The sequence below is a fragment of the Akebia trifoliata genome, chromosome 4, assembly GCF_017979445.1.
Source record: "Akebia trifoliata isolate Shusen 1 chromosome 4, ASM1797944v1, whole genome shotgun sequence".
In the NCBI taxonomy this organism is placed as follows: Eukaryota; Viridiplantae; Streptophyta; class Magnoliopsida; order Ranunculales; family Lardizabalaceae; genus Akebia; species Akebia trifoliata.
In genome coordinates, this window is record NC_141378.1 from 41,790,950 (window position 1) to 41,805,091 (window position 14,142).

The 14,142-nt window shown below is 33.2% G+C and overlaps 1 pseudogene; it reads left to right on the forward strand.

The window, feature by feature from the left end:
• Nucleotides 1-1,443: 1,443 nt before the first annotated feature.
• On the forward strand, nt 1,444-12,572 carry LOC147405034 (aquaporin NIP1-1-like; annotated as a pseudogene).
• The last annotated feature ends 1,570 nt before the right edge of the window (nt 12,573-14,142 follow it).

Consider the following 14,142-nt stretch of genomic DNA (forward strand, 5'->3'; position numbering starts at 1 on the left):
TCGGCTAAATGAATCATATTCGCTTATATTCCATTTTGTTCAGGGTCACATATTCCATTAGTGAAAGAGTATTCACATTTGCTTAATGGATGAGAACAAACTTAATCTATGAAAACAAGGGTTTCAGTCATTCATCTTTAAAGTCTTATTCCAAAGATTTGGGGTTGGTTGCACAAAGTGAAAAATGCCCAAATTTGACAGTTTTGGACTGTTAAATTTCATAAAATTTGATGGTCCAAGAGGTTGAATTGGCATCGAATTTTTCATTGTCAAATTAATGAATGATGAGAGAAATCCGACAGCTCTAAGTCGTCAAATCTGGGAACATCAAGAATTTCGACGGTCCTTGACCGTCAAAATTCAATTTCTAAAATTTGTGGGCCTTGGCCTATCAAAATTTTCTATTGAATTTGCCAATTTTCACGTAGTGTTGGACGAATCATATTGGTTTTTATTCCATTTTGTTCAAGGTCACATCTTCTATTAGTGAAAGAGTGTTTCTATGCGTTTGGATAGAGTTTCTTGATGACTTCTGCTCCTACGAGGAGCTAGCAAATGTTTGGATAGGTTTTTGCTCTTGTGGAGAGAGATTTTTTTATCTTTATTGAGAAGCTCCAAAAACCTGTTCTTCCACGGAGATTTTTTTGCTCTTACGGGGAGAGATTGAGTTTTCGCTCTTGCGCAGAGAGGTGTATCCACACAGGACCTTTATATCTACTTTCTCCATCAAAGTAGATTTATATTTGCTACTAAATACTCCTTAGAATAATGCACAAGAAAAGTTATATCTTAATGTGTAGTATGATTTTTCTCAGTAATTAATATACACTAATTTTGGGTCATATCTATTACAATCTGGTTGGCTATCTATATATTAATTCAAGTCTGAAATTTATTATATAGAACGACTTGATTCAAATTCTTATTAACTCTTTCCAATACTAAGACAAGTAACTTCAATGTAAGAGGGTGTATCAGTAATTTTATTCCCAATAAGTTAAGAAATAGGATTACCGAATAGGCAAAACATCATATTTAAATAAAATAATTCTTGAAATAAAAAGATGATAAATCTCCCCCTCTCTTATTTATTATCAATGTTTCTAACTTAATGAAGCCAAATAATTTTCTGTATTTTCGGTGGGTTGTTGGAGCAGCTTTGAATGCTTTCTTTTCCCAAACTTAAGACTTCACACTTTTCAACCATATTTACTCAAACCCTTATCATGAATCCACTATAAGAAAAATCTAAATAAAATGAAAATATCAAATCAAAATTTCTCTCCCCTTCTGACCCTCTTTTCTTCCTCTCATTGATTTTTGGTACCTTAGGTCCCAATATAATGTACTTGTTCTATGCTTTTCTTCACTTCCTCATTAGGACTCTAGATTTAAGATTCCTCTCTTCTCTCTCTTCTTTGCATTTCATTTTTTTTTTCTTTGATGGCTGAAATCTCTAGTGCTAATGGAAACCATACAAACTCCATGGAAGATGGAGTTTTTGTAAATTTAAATGGTAGTGAGAAAGCTCATAAGGAAGAGAATCATAATTCCCATGCATCGAATATGGGTGAAGGATTCGGCTTTTGTTTTTCTTTGTCTTTCTTGCAAAAGGTATTATTCCTCATTTTTTGGTTTTTAAAGTCACAAATATAAGTTGTTTTTCTAATTCAGAATATTTAGACATTGAGTCATGCTTGGGTGACACAGGATTTACTGTGATTCTCACAATTTTGACGTGGACATGCATACATAACCGCATATGATTTTTTCTCGTATCGTGAGGAAACACATCTATGGTTATGTGCACATCCCACGTCAAACTTGTGAGAATCGCAGTAAATACTTTGTGTCATTTTAGCATTTTCCTTAGACATCCCTCCAAATATTTCTATTACAATAAGATCATCATCATCTATCCCTTATATATACCAATAGTGGGGTAGTAATATCAAACTTGTTTCAATCTATCCCAAACATATCTGTAGACACCCCAATTTGAACGGGTCCATACTCGAAAGGACTCAAAAATACAGATTTTTCAATAAAAATTGTCAACGGGCCACATAGGCCCAAATCAATCGAAATATGGCATTTTGATTGAATCAAGGCCCTTAAGACCCCCTAAGGGTCTAGGGGGCCCACCAAAAGGACTCGGCCTATCTTACACTTTCCCAATATTCACCGCTCTGCTTCGAAAACCAAAAACGCCAAATTTTCGATAAAGTTCACCAATGGGCCTAAAAAACCCGATTTGTCAACACGTGGTATTTTGATTAATTCAATAATTTCAAAATCTCAAAAAAATGGATAAAATTAAAAATGTGAGACTTAGGACATCCATCACTTCCTCTACCTCTCACCGCTCCGCTCCTAAATTCGAAGAAATTCTAATCCCATCTAAAGCCCGCAAACCCTTAACACTCACAAATTATATTTCTCACCTTATCTCCTAACCTAAATCCAATTCCACACCACCTAAAACCTAAAACATACCCACCCTCAAAAATCCAATCCAAAACAAATCCTACCCAATCCAATAACCCAAAATCATTCCATAACCCAAGCCCAATACACTAAAAAGCCCACAAATCTTTATCCATATCCAATTCACATCCAACCCATAATCCTAACCACTACCCACATCAACCAATCACCATCTTGATATTCAAATATGACACATGTCATCACCCCATCTCACCTCCCTCATCCAACTACCTACCCCATTAATTTTCTCTCAAATCAAACACATCTACCCATACCCTTAACCTATACTTTCCCCTAATCTATCATCATCATTCCCTACAAAACCCACATCTACAATCTAAACATACACTCATCCTCTTAAATTAAATACCCAACCTCTCCCATCAACCCACCTCAATCATTCATCTCCACCCATTTTGACACATGACATCACCTCCCACACTCTCTCAAAATATCATCAACCACCCTCTTACACAATCCTTCTTTTAATTAAAATCTCATCCCTTCAACTCACTTCACCAATTAATTACTCTCTTACACAATCCCATCCTCTAAACCATTATCATTTATTTTATTCCATCTAATACTCAATCCAAATGGGTTGAAAGATCCAACCCATTTGGGTTGTAAAACAACCCATTTACCCTTCTTACACAAATGCCATTCAATCATCTCTAATTTACCCCCACCTTTCTCTTAAATCCTACACCATTCTACCACTTTTCTTCATTTCACCTCATTATATCCCTAAAATAACCCCTCAACATCTATAAATACCCTCCTCCTCTTCCCAAAAAAAGTCCCAACTCTCACTACTGACCACTATTACCTATTATCTCTTACCAATTCTCCCTTACTAACTCTACAACAAGTCTTACAAAAAAAAAAAAACAAAAAATTCATCTTCTCTCCTCATCTTTTCTCCAATCTCATACTAATCATCTACAAAAACAATTACATCTTTTTACATCACTAAAGACTCAAAAGACTTTAAGAAGAAGAAGAAGAAGAAAAGGAGATTGAAGATACAAGGTGAGTTCAAAGTGCACTCCCCCTCTCCCTTTACCCTCTCCTCCTTCCTCTTCTATCACCCATCTCCCTTTCATTTTATTTTTTAGGATGAATGGACCCCAAGGCTAAGGGTCATTTCCATCAATGGAATGACCCTATGATCAAACCGAAAATGAACCCCTATCTAGGGTACAAATGCACCCACGTGGCACGTTGTTTTTCACATCTTTTTAAATAAAAAATGACCAAGTTTCTTTGAGGTTACCGCCATTTGGCGGGGAGAAAAGGGTGTCCAACACCTTCCCTTTTCTCCAACCGAGTCGCTTACCCGAATCTCAAGGGTTGATTTATCCTTATCCATCGTGAGTCACTACGAGCCCAAAATGGTAATTTTTCAAAATGTACATCGGGTGACCATTCACACCCACGTACAACATGAATGGTAGCGACTCCAAACCATCGTAGATGTGATCGTCGTAATGACGAAATGACGTATCTACAATATCTTCATCAATAAAGGCACGAGTCTTCATCAATTTTCTTATTACCTACGTTCACCTAAGCATCAATATCAATTATGGAATGAAAGATCAGGATTTGTTGTTGTATTAAAATTAGAAGATAATCAAATAAAATGATTTTATTAAATTGGATACAGTTGATCGCGGAGGTGGTAGGGACATATTTTGTAATATTCACGGGGTGTGCGTCGATTGTGGTGAATCTTAGCAAAGATAAAGTGGTGACATTCTCCGGGATTTCCATAGTGTGGGGACTAGTGGTGATGGTCATGGTTTAATCCGTCAATCACATTTTGGGTGCTCAATTCAATCCTGCCACCACCATTGCCTTTGCCACTTGTCGAAGATTTTCGTGGAAACAGGTATGCTGATTTAAATTCATTTCTTCGAAAATGAAAAGGGTTCATATTGGACAATGTAATTAAGTTAATATGATTAACATCTCCCAATCAATCGTAATTTTTCATCCACCTATTAATTATTGATACTAATCTTGTTTGTCTAGCCAAAAGAAAAAAATAAAATAAAATTGGGAGGTAACAGGCAATAATTAGATTGAGAGAAAAAAAAAAAAAAAAAGGAGAGATACATAGGGTTGATTACAATGGTAGCACAATGTGAAAAAATCTCAAATTTGATGGTCTTGGGCCGTCAAATTTCATAAAATTCGATGGACTAAGAGGTCGAATTGGTATCGAATTTTTCATTGTCAAAATTTTTTTTTGACGGGCCGAAACAATCAAATTAATGAAGGATGAGAGAAATTCGACAGTTCTAAGCCATCAAATCTAGGAACATTAAGAATTTCGACTATCCTATACCATCAAAATTCAGTTTTTAAAATTCATGGGCCTTGGCCCGTCAATTTTTTCTGTCGAATTTTCCAGTTTTCACATAGTGTAGTTTTTCTATGTTTTAAAGTCCAAATCGATGGAACCAATGGTCAAACTATTATTGAATGAATTTTGTCATATAATTGATTTGGATCAAGAATAATTGAGATATTTGAATGAACTGTTGATTATCATCAAATCTATTAAATTCTCTGTTTGTGAAAATTTTAAAATATAGTATTTTGACGTATTCTTTTTCAACGTAAGATTTTTTGGAAAGACTATAATTTCTATATGAAAATATTATTTTGATAATCAAACCTACATTATGTACTCTTAATTTTTTATAAATTTGATTTGAAACACAAGATAGGGAAAATATTTCAAGATAAACTTTATGATAAATATAATTAGTAATAGTTTGATATAGGGGATTTTTTAATATTCAAACCTTAATAGTAGGAGTAATGTTATTCCTTATGAAAATATAAGATTATATGAATCGAAGGTTGACAGTTCCACAGATAAATTAATTAAATATATTTAAAGAATTTAATAAATGAAAATCTGTTGGACCAAATTTTACATGCCTTAAATTTGACCAGTTTTGGGTCCAATATTCTCAAAATATTGTTGGGACCCCATCATTTTTATGGGTTCTATCTAGAAAGCAAATCTATTAAAATATTCCTAGGCCGATGATCTAATTTTCTCCAAAGGTGTACAATATTGTCCTTAAAATATATAAATTACTAATTTTTCACTCAAATATTCTTCTTCTTCTTAATACCTCTTATTTACTTATTTATTTCAATTTTGTTGCGTAAAAGGTCCGGCCTATATCTCAGCTCAAGTACTTGGATCGACGTTGGCGAGTGGAACCCTAAGATTATTATTTGGCAGAAAGCATGAGCACTTCCCAGGAACAATACCGATTGGTTTGGACATACAGTCTCTGGTGTTAGAGTTCATCATCTGCTTCTATCTCATGTTCTTTATCTCAGGTGTCGCCACCGATAATCGCACAATTAATTCTTCTATACCACTTAATATACTTATGTACAATTTCACAATTTTTTGAAAAACCAAATCGATGATTGGACCGAAAATTTGTCAAATTGGTCAGACCATTGGTTCAACTTAGTTGAATCAATTTAATTTACATTTTTATTTACAATACTTGAGGGTTCACTGATCAAATTGATTTTTTATCATAAAATAGGATAAAATTAAAATAGTAGGACCATTAGTGTGGTCCATTTTTTAAAACACTGCATTTCAGAGGAATTTTAACATATGCATTGACTGTGGTCTTCCTTGAGAGACTAGTGAAAATCATCTAAATACCCTCATCTTCAACCTCTTCCGAAAATGTTTGATTGTTTCTCCTAAAACTCATCATTTTCGATCTCTTCATCCGAGATATTGAAGAAGAGGTCACTCCTTTAAATCAATGATGGTCCATATGATTGAGGAAATGATCTTTATGAAAAAATGTGATTTGCAAGACAAATTATAAAATTAAATCTCTTAATATTTATAATATATAGACTTATGGAGGCTAACATTATCATAATTATTTTAAATTATTACAGATTGGAGAGCTTGCGGGTCTCGCTGTGGGTGCAACTGTCCTACAAAAATAACATTCCACTTTTGAACTACTTCAACATAACATTCCACCCAAATTTTATGTATTGTTGAATCCCAATATGCCTTTGATGATGGTTGAGTAGACATTATCTTGATAAAAACTACAAAAATAAAATTTAAATTTAAAAAAAAATTAAGAAAAAGAAAGTAATAAATATATCCACATACAAATTTATCCATGTCACCAAGCACTCTAATTAAAAAACTACTGTAACTCAACAGTATTATTGAAACATCAAGTTCTTTTTTTAGTACTAAGGTTTGTCTCTAATTACAATCTTAACAAAATAAAATATTATAGCACTCATTCAAATAATTTCAATAATTTTTTACAATTAAAAATAAAAGGTTCATATAGAATCTTAAACTTAAAACAAAAGAATCTAAGGAAAAAAAAAATGAGGGTTTCTATTGGTACCCCAACTTTTACTTATTTTCAACCATTCAATTATTTTCTTTATTTATTACTAAGATTTGTCTCTAATTACAATCTCAATAGCATAAAATATTATAGCACCCATTTAAATAATTTTACTAGCTTTTTACTATTAAAAAAAAAAGATTCATATAATATCATGTGCCACACAAAAGGCAATAAGTGGACACCCTCAAATCCTATATTTCCAAGATGCTTCAAAATAAGTCCCATCTCTGTATTGGATACTTCAATGTAAGTGTAAATGTTGTATCCACACCATATCTATCACGTGTCTTGATGTATCTGCTTAGCATAGTTCACATCTAATTGTAGGGCTCAATCATATTGTACAGTTTTATTGACTATTTTCTCTATCTATAACACATTTAAGCCTGCTGTATGCATTTATACTTATGCATGAGGTGCCGATGGACATTAATAGGTCTCATATTTGTTTAAGACATTCAAATATGTCTCATGATTTGGCAGGCCGAGTCCTCTTGAGGCTTGAACAACAGAACTGCTAAGGGAGAGCAAGTGAAGATAGTTGGAGGTGCAGGGATGCTACTGTTGAACACAAAAGATGAAGGTGAAGAGCTTTTTACTGACCCACACATTTTACCAGCCACTTCTTTAGGCGCCTTGGCTACAAAAGCCATAAAAAATTATGCAACCACGGGAAAGAAACAAACAACTTCGAAGGGACGGTATATGGTAATCTTGCACCGGTGATGGCCGCATTCTCTTCAAGAAGGCCTAGTTTAATCGAACCTGATGTGATCAAGCCCGACGTGACTGCACCAGGAGTGAACATACTAGCTGCATGGCCACCTAATGTTTCTACAATCGAATCCAAGAGTGATAAATAAGTGTTCTTTTTAACATAATCTCTGGCACATCGATGTCGTGCCCACATGTCAGTAGTCTAGCAGCCCTTCTCAAGTCTGACCATAAAAATTGGTCCCCCGCGGCAATAAAATCAGCTCTCATGACGACTTCATACATCCTAAACAACAAAAATTCCCTGATCACTAATGTAGGCTCCGATACATCTGAATTGGCTACACCGTTTGTATTCGGGTCTGGACATGTCAACCCCGAAAAAGCCTCAGACCTTGGGTTGATTTATGACATCACCACAAATGACTACCTGAATTATCTGTGTAGCCTGAGCTACACCTCTTCTCAGCTGGCTCTCTTGGCTAAGGGGAGTTACAACTGTCCTACTAATGTAGCTCTTCAGCCAGGTGACTTGAATTATCCTTCATTCGCTTTGAATTTCATTGGTGGTAGCCAAAATGTCACGGTTACATACAAGAGAACGGTTACCAATGTTGGGACACCAGCAAGTAAATACTCGGTGGCATTGAGCAACCCAGATGGTGTTTTGATAATCGTCAATCCCAAGGTTTTAAATTTTCGGAAGTTTGGCCAGAAGCTGAGTCACAAGGTGACTTTTGTTGTATTGGGAAGAAAGTCTGCTATGACCACCTCTTCTTTTGGGTCACTAAGTTGGGTGTCTAGGAAGGATTCCGTCCGGAGTCCCATTGCTGTAACTTGGCAGTAAGCATAAGATCATACGATTAAAGTTGGGGTTATTTGAAAAAGGCAGACAAAGTAGCATCGTGAGAACCCACCATGAAAACTTATCTATAAAAATCCTAACTTACTGTAAAGTATCGTAGGCATTTTATGATTCCAAGAAGCTTTGAAGTAGGGGTGAAACATGATATAAAGATCCAATATCATTGTCTGAACTAAAATTGTATTTTCTCATACAAGAAATAAAGTATATTGGTGCAGTTAAAAAGTTGTAACAAATGGTGCACAACTTGTGTTCTTAGCTTTTCGGGCTAATTTTAATGTTTACTTTAAGTCATCTGTGACACTCCAACCAATTTAATATCTCTTATTATTAAATAAGGTCACAAAGGTGGGTTTGAAAATCTATGGGTAACTGACAAAGATTCTTATAAATTGTTATTTATACCACAAAATATATAAAATTTTAAATCATCATCCACAAAGCTTTTTATTTAAGGGTCTCTTCATGCAATAATGCTTATTGGAGAAATCTTTTATGTCTTGATCTGTTAAGGCAATGACGCAATTTTGAACAAGAGACCATACTTCATAAAAAATTTTAATTTGACCTCTTTTGATTTTTATTTTGTTTGAAGTCTGAACCTATCTATTCAAGCCTTCAAAATCCTTCTAAAATCTGTCATGCTTAGACATAATACCTAAATTGTTCTTTATGTGTTTGCTTCACCAACGGAGCAGATTGCCCTCATCCATTGATCATGGCTCTTTTCTATTCTGAAATCCCATGACAGAACTTCATCCTCTTCTGATCTAAGGTTGCTTTCCATATTGGGTCTCTATAGTTATTGTGCTACTTGCCTGTGCTTTAGCATTTTCCCTGGTCACTTATGTGAAAGGAGGACCTTCAACACTCTTAGCAGCAATTGCAAAGTCAGGTTTCACTGCTACATTCTCATTGATTTTTGTTTATGAGATTGGAGACAAGGTGATTTTTGTTTCTCCCAAAATTTTAACTTAATCTTAAATCCATCTAATTCCATCAATAATTGTGGATTGGTGTCATCATATACATTTTTTTTTTATGTCTACATCCTTATGATGAATTATAATTCTAAATTAGTTTTGCAAATATGGATGTTGAATCACTACTACTAGTTTGCCTAGCAACAACAGGAAAAAAGGCATAAAAAAAAATAAAATTAACTTAAACTGGTTAAGGATGGATTGGCTTTGGCTGATCATCCATCAGAGATATAACTTATTTTGCAGTTCAAGGTAAGAGCATACTAATCAAAAATCAAAAGTCAGCAGTAACCTTTGAGATGATTCCATAAGTGAGACATCAAATATCAGTGACAGCAGTACAATGGCACTTGCAGACATTGTGATTATTCACCAACAGACATCTTACTTTCGTGCTTCAATTCAAACTAGCAACTAACACAATAGAATCACAAAAAATACAATCGAAACAATGTTGAAATCAACAGATAACATATGCAATCCTAAACAAAACTTTGTTCAAACACGTAAGGTACAATTGCCCATAAACAATAGAACATGAACCAGAGTGCTAAAAAGCGAAGGAAGAAAACCATTAAAGATCAGATTACTACCTCCAAGATTTTCAGATTAGTGATGATGAAGCGGAAGAATCAATCAGATAAAGAACACGCGCAAATAAAAACTTGAAGTGAACAATCTCGATAAAGTTGAAAACAGAAAAAAAACACTCTTCCAAATCTATCGATCAACAGTTAATGGAGTAAAGAGATGATCCAAAATTGTCACCCTGTTTTTTCTTCGAGATGGCGCCAACTTTGCTACTCTGTTTTTTGCGGAGGCGTGTGATTTTGCGGAGGCTCGTTAAAGGATTGATAGTCGAGAGAATCGGTAGAATTTTCCTAATGAATCGGCAACGAAATGGAGTCCTTATCGAACCCAAACACTTAAATTCTGAAAACGGAAGGAGTTCGGCAAACTATTAGCCGTGCGAAGGCTTTTCCAAACAGACTATAAACGTGCTTTTCGCCGGGTATTTATTTATTTCAATAAAATAGTTCCCAAGTCAGCAACATTATTATAGATTCACGTTCAACTCAATCTTGACTTATAAGCTTTCATTTCTTAATTTTTTAAAGTCAGACTAGCCTTACTCACTTAGTAAGATTTCAATTCTTACTAAGATTGTTGTGGTCACCTTGTGGCATTCAAAAACATGATCCGATGCCACGAGATTGTAGATGATAGAATTCTGTGATATTTGAAAATGATTTCAAAAAAACAGTTATGTTTCACAGTTGAATTTTTATTTTAAATTTGGGAGGTCCATAAAAGTGTGATAGCCGTCCATTTTCAAAATCTAGAGTCAAGTCCAAAGAATTGTCTAGGACTTTTTTATCATTTGTTTGGCATGTTATAATGAAAAGTCATTTATAATTTTTCTAAAAGATTATAGCTTAAGAAATTGTTTAGTGTTAAATAAATCTTATATTAGAAAAAAAAAAAAAAATTCTATTTCAATCAAACTGGCTTTAAGGCCAATCAATAAAGTTTCATTTACATCACAATCGGACCAATCACTAACACAATGAATGGATTAAATTTAATGCATTTAGCATTATAAGTTCAAACAGTTATAAATATATGAGGTGGTTTTTATATGATCGTGACAGACTGATTTCGGGTGCATCAATGAACCCAGCTCGGAGTTGGGGTCCAGCAATTATATCAAACCGCTATGATGGAATATGGGTTTACGTCTGCGGGGCCATATCAGGTGCATGGGCCTACAATATCATTCGTTTCACAAACAAGCTAGTGTGTGAGATCACTAAGGTGTTGTTTGTTAAACTGAAAAAAAAAAAAAAGTGCTAAATAGCATTAAGCACTAAAACTTATAAGCATTGAATTTAAGTGTTGAAAAAGTTGTTTGTTTAGATACTGAATCATATTTGTTACACATTGCTGAAGCTGGTAAATTATCTTTGTTACCCTTACAATCATATTATACATTGTTTACATGTTTTAAATGTCTATTTCTTATCAAACACAATAAAATATATTATTTCTTATAAAATTAAAATACAATTCATTTTTAAATAATAAATAATACTCAAATCTTCAATTTATAAATAATAATTTCTATTTATAAAAGCCCACAAATTTCAAATTAAAAATAATAATGTCATACAAGTCACCAAACTTTTAAATCAACATTAAAAGAACTCAATTTTGGATGAATAATTTTCGATAGAAATGAAGGATGTGTAATTATAAAAACACCCTATAAATTAATAAGGGCAACCCACACCATAGCCAATTTTTTTGTTTTATATGGGTTACAGTTTTTGGAATGAGCAAATTTTTAGTGACGATGGTCTATATAGTCTAGAGATCATCCTCACTAAAAATCAGTCCATTTTGAAACTTCTAACTCGTCAAAAAATAATTTTAAAAAAAAAGGACGATTTACGATTCTTGAACTTGTTTTGATAGGGTTAGAAGTTTTAGGATGTGTTGATTTTTGATGAAAATGATCTCTTCATTGTAGAGATCATCCTCATAAAAAATGAACTTATTACAAAACTTTTAACCCATATAAGACAAAATAATTTAGTCTTGGTGTGAGTTTATTATTTTGTAGGGTGCTTATATACTAATGAGGAGATCATCCTCACCAAAAATCAACTCACTCCAAAACTTTTAACCCATATAAGACAAAATAATTTAGCCATGGTGTGGGTTTATTAATTTGCGAGGTGCTTATATACTTATCCATGGGATATAAAAGGTAATATCCTTTTAAGAATAAGGGCATACTTGTCCATGCTCAAAAAAACGAAAGGCATACTTATCTGTGTTAAAAAAAGTGAAATGCTGATCGCTTCAGCACTTTTTTTTTAGCATCAAAATAGTGCTGAATTTTTTTCACTTATTTTCAGCAATAAGCACTGAAAATATAGAGTAAACAAACGCGTTATTTTGACAAAAAGTACTGAATTTAATTTTTTTCCAATAATAAACGCTGAAAAATAGCGCAAACAACCACTACCTAAGATTGATTCCTTCCTCAAGAGCTTAGGAAGGAACGCCTCCAATTAAAAGTGTTCTATGTCATTTGTTTTTCAATTTTTTAAGGGGCATGGTAAAATCTTCCTCTTTTTCTGTCTTAATATGTAATTTTAAAAGTAGGAGACTTATTTATTTAGTTTTAAATAATAAACTGATTTTTTATTTTCTTTTTTCTTTTTTCTTTTTTCTTTTTAAGTAGTCTCTAAGTTTTATTTTTCAAGAGAGATTCTATTGCCACACCAACTTTTTCTTATACCATACACCAAAGAATTAGCACACATCTTGGGGTGGTGTTACAAAAGTTGTTGTGACAATATAAACTCTCTTCTTTAATCGCCTACTCTTGTTGCACTGTTCAACTAGTAGGTGGCATGTACAAACGCACATGTCTTATACAAGAGCCTTTTTTTTTTTTTTGGTAATTCAAAAAATTATCTAAGTGATTTTCATTTTCGCATAGAAAAAGGATACTTAAGTAATTTTAAATTAAAATCTAACTAAAGTGATTAGAGAGACTGTGAGATTATAATTTTACTTATCTTTATGAAAATAACCCTAACAAGATGTAAAGGTGGGGACATTTAGTGGATTAACTGGGAAAATTTTCAGATTCATGATTATTTTGTATTTATGGTATTCTGCAATTAAAGATTTTACAACTTTTTGTGGGTCAAGTGCTTGGTAATATTTTCAGAAAATGCTTATAAAGTTTTGCGAGTGCTTGGTTAACAAAGAAAATGCAAAAAATTAGAAGAAAAAAAAAATCATAGTTTTAGAACCAACCAATATTATATATACAAGCACAAGAATTGAATAATTTGATCGCTGAGAGAGAATTTTGGGAGAAAATATGGGAGCAGTTTAAGTGCTATATTTTTTTTAATACACATGGCATCGTGCCATTGGTTCATCAGCTTAGCACGTAATTTTCAAAACAGCAAATCTATTTTCCTGAGAAGGAATCTTGATTCCTAATCACCTTGTAATTTGGTAACTAGTCAGAGGGACAGAATCCTTTTATATTGTGATTATTTCCCTAACTGTATATATATTCAATCCTAATAATCCACATGGCACGAATGAGGATGATTTTATCCCTCACAAATATCATGCTTTTCAATGAACTCATAGCTCACTTGAATTTTATCCCTCCACAAAGATGATTAAACAACTAAATTTACAAAAATATCAAATAGTAGAAATGGTTTCAAAACTTGGTTTGACATCTCATCTCAGACAAGACAATCCATTAAACTCAATTTATGTTAATTTTTTTTCATGGGTGGTTTACATTAATTGATTTACATATATTTAAAATAAAATGATTATAATTTTGCAATAAAAAACATAGATTATGAAATGTTTAGTCATAAAATCATGTGCCTATTTACATAATAAATATTTATTATCTTTAAAAAAAAAATTATCTAAATCAAAATCTACGAAATCCCAATTGACTTGGCTGAAATTTTCAAAATATTGTACGAGATATCTCATTTATCTCAGGAGACGATGTGAATGTTGAGACACCGTGCAAATCTGTATTGTCATTTAACAAGACCGAGATGACTCGGGTGAGTCATCTTAGTCTCGGTCAAGA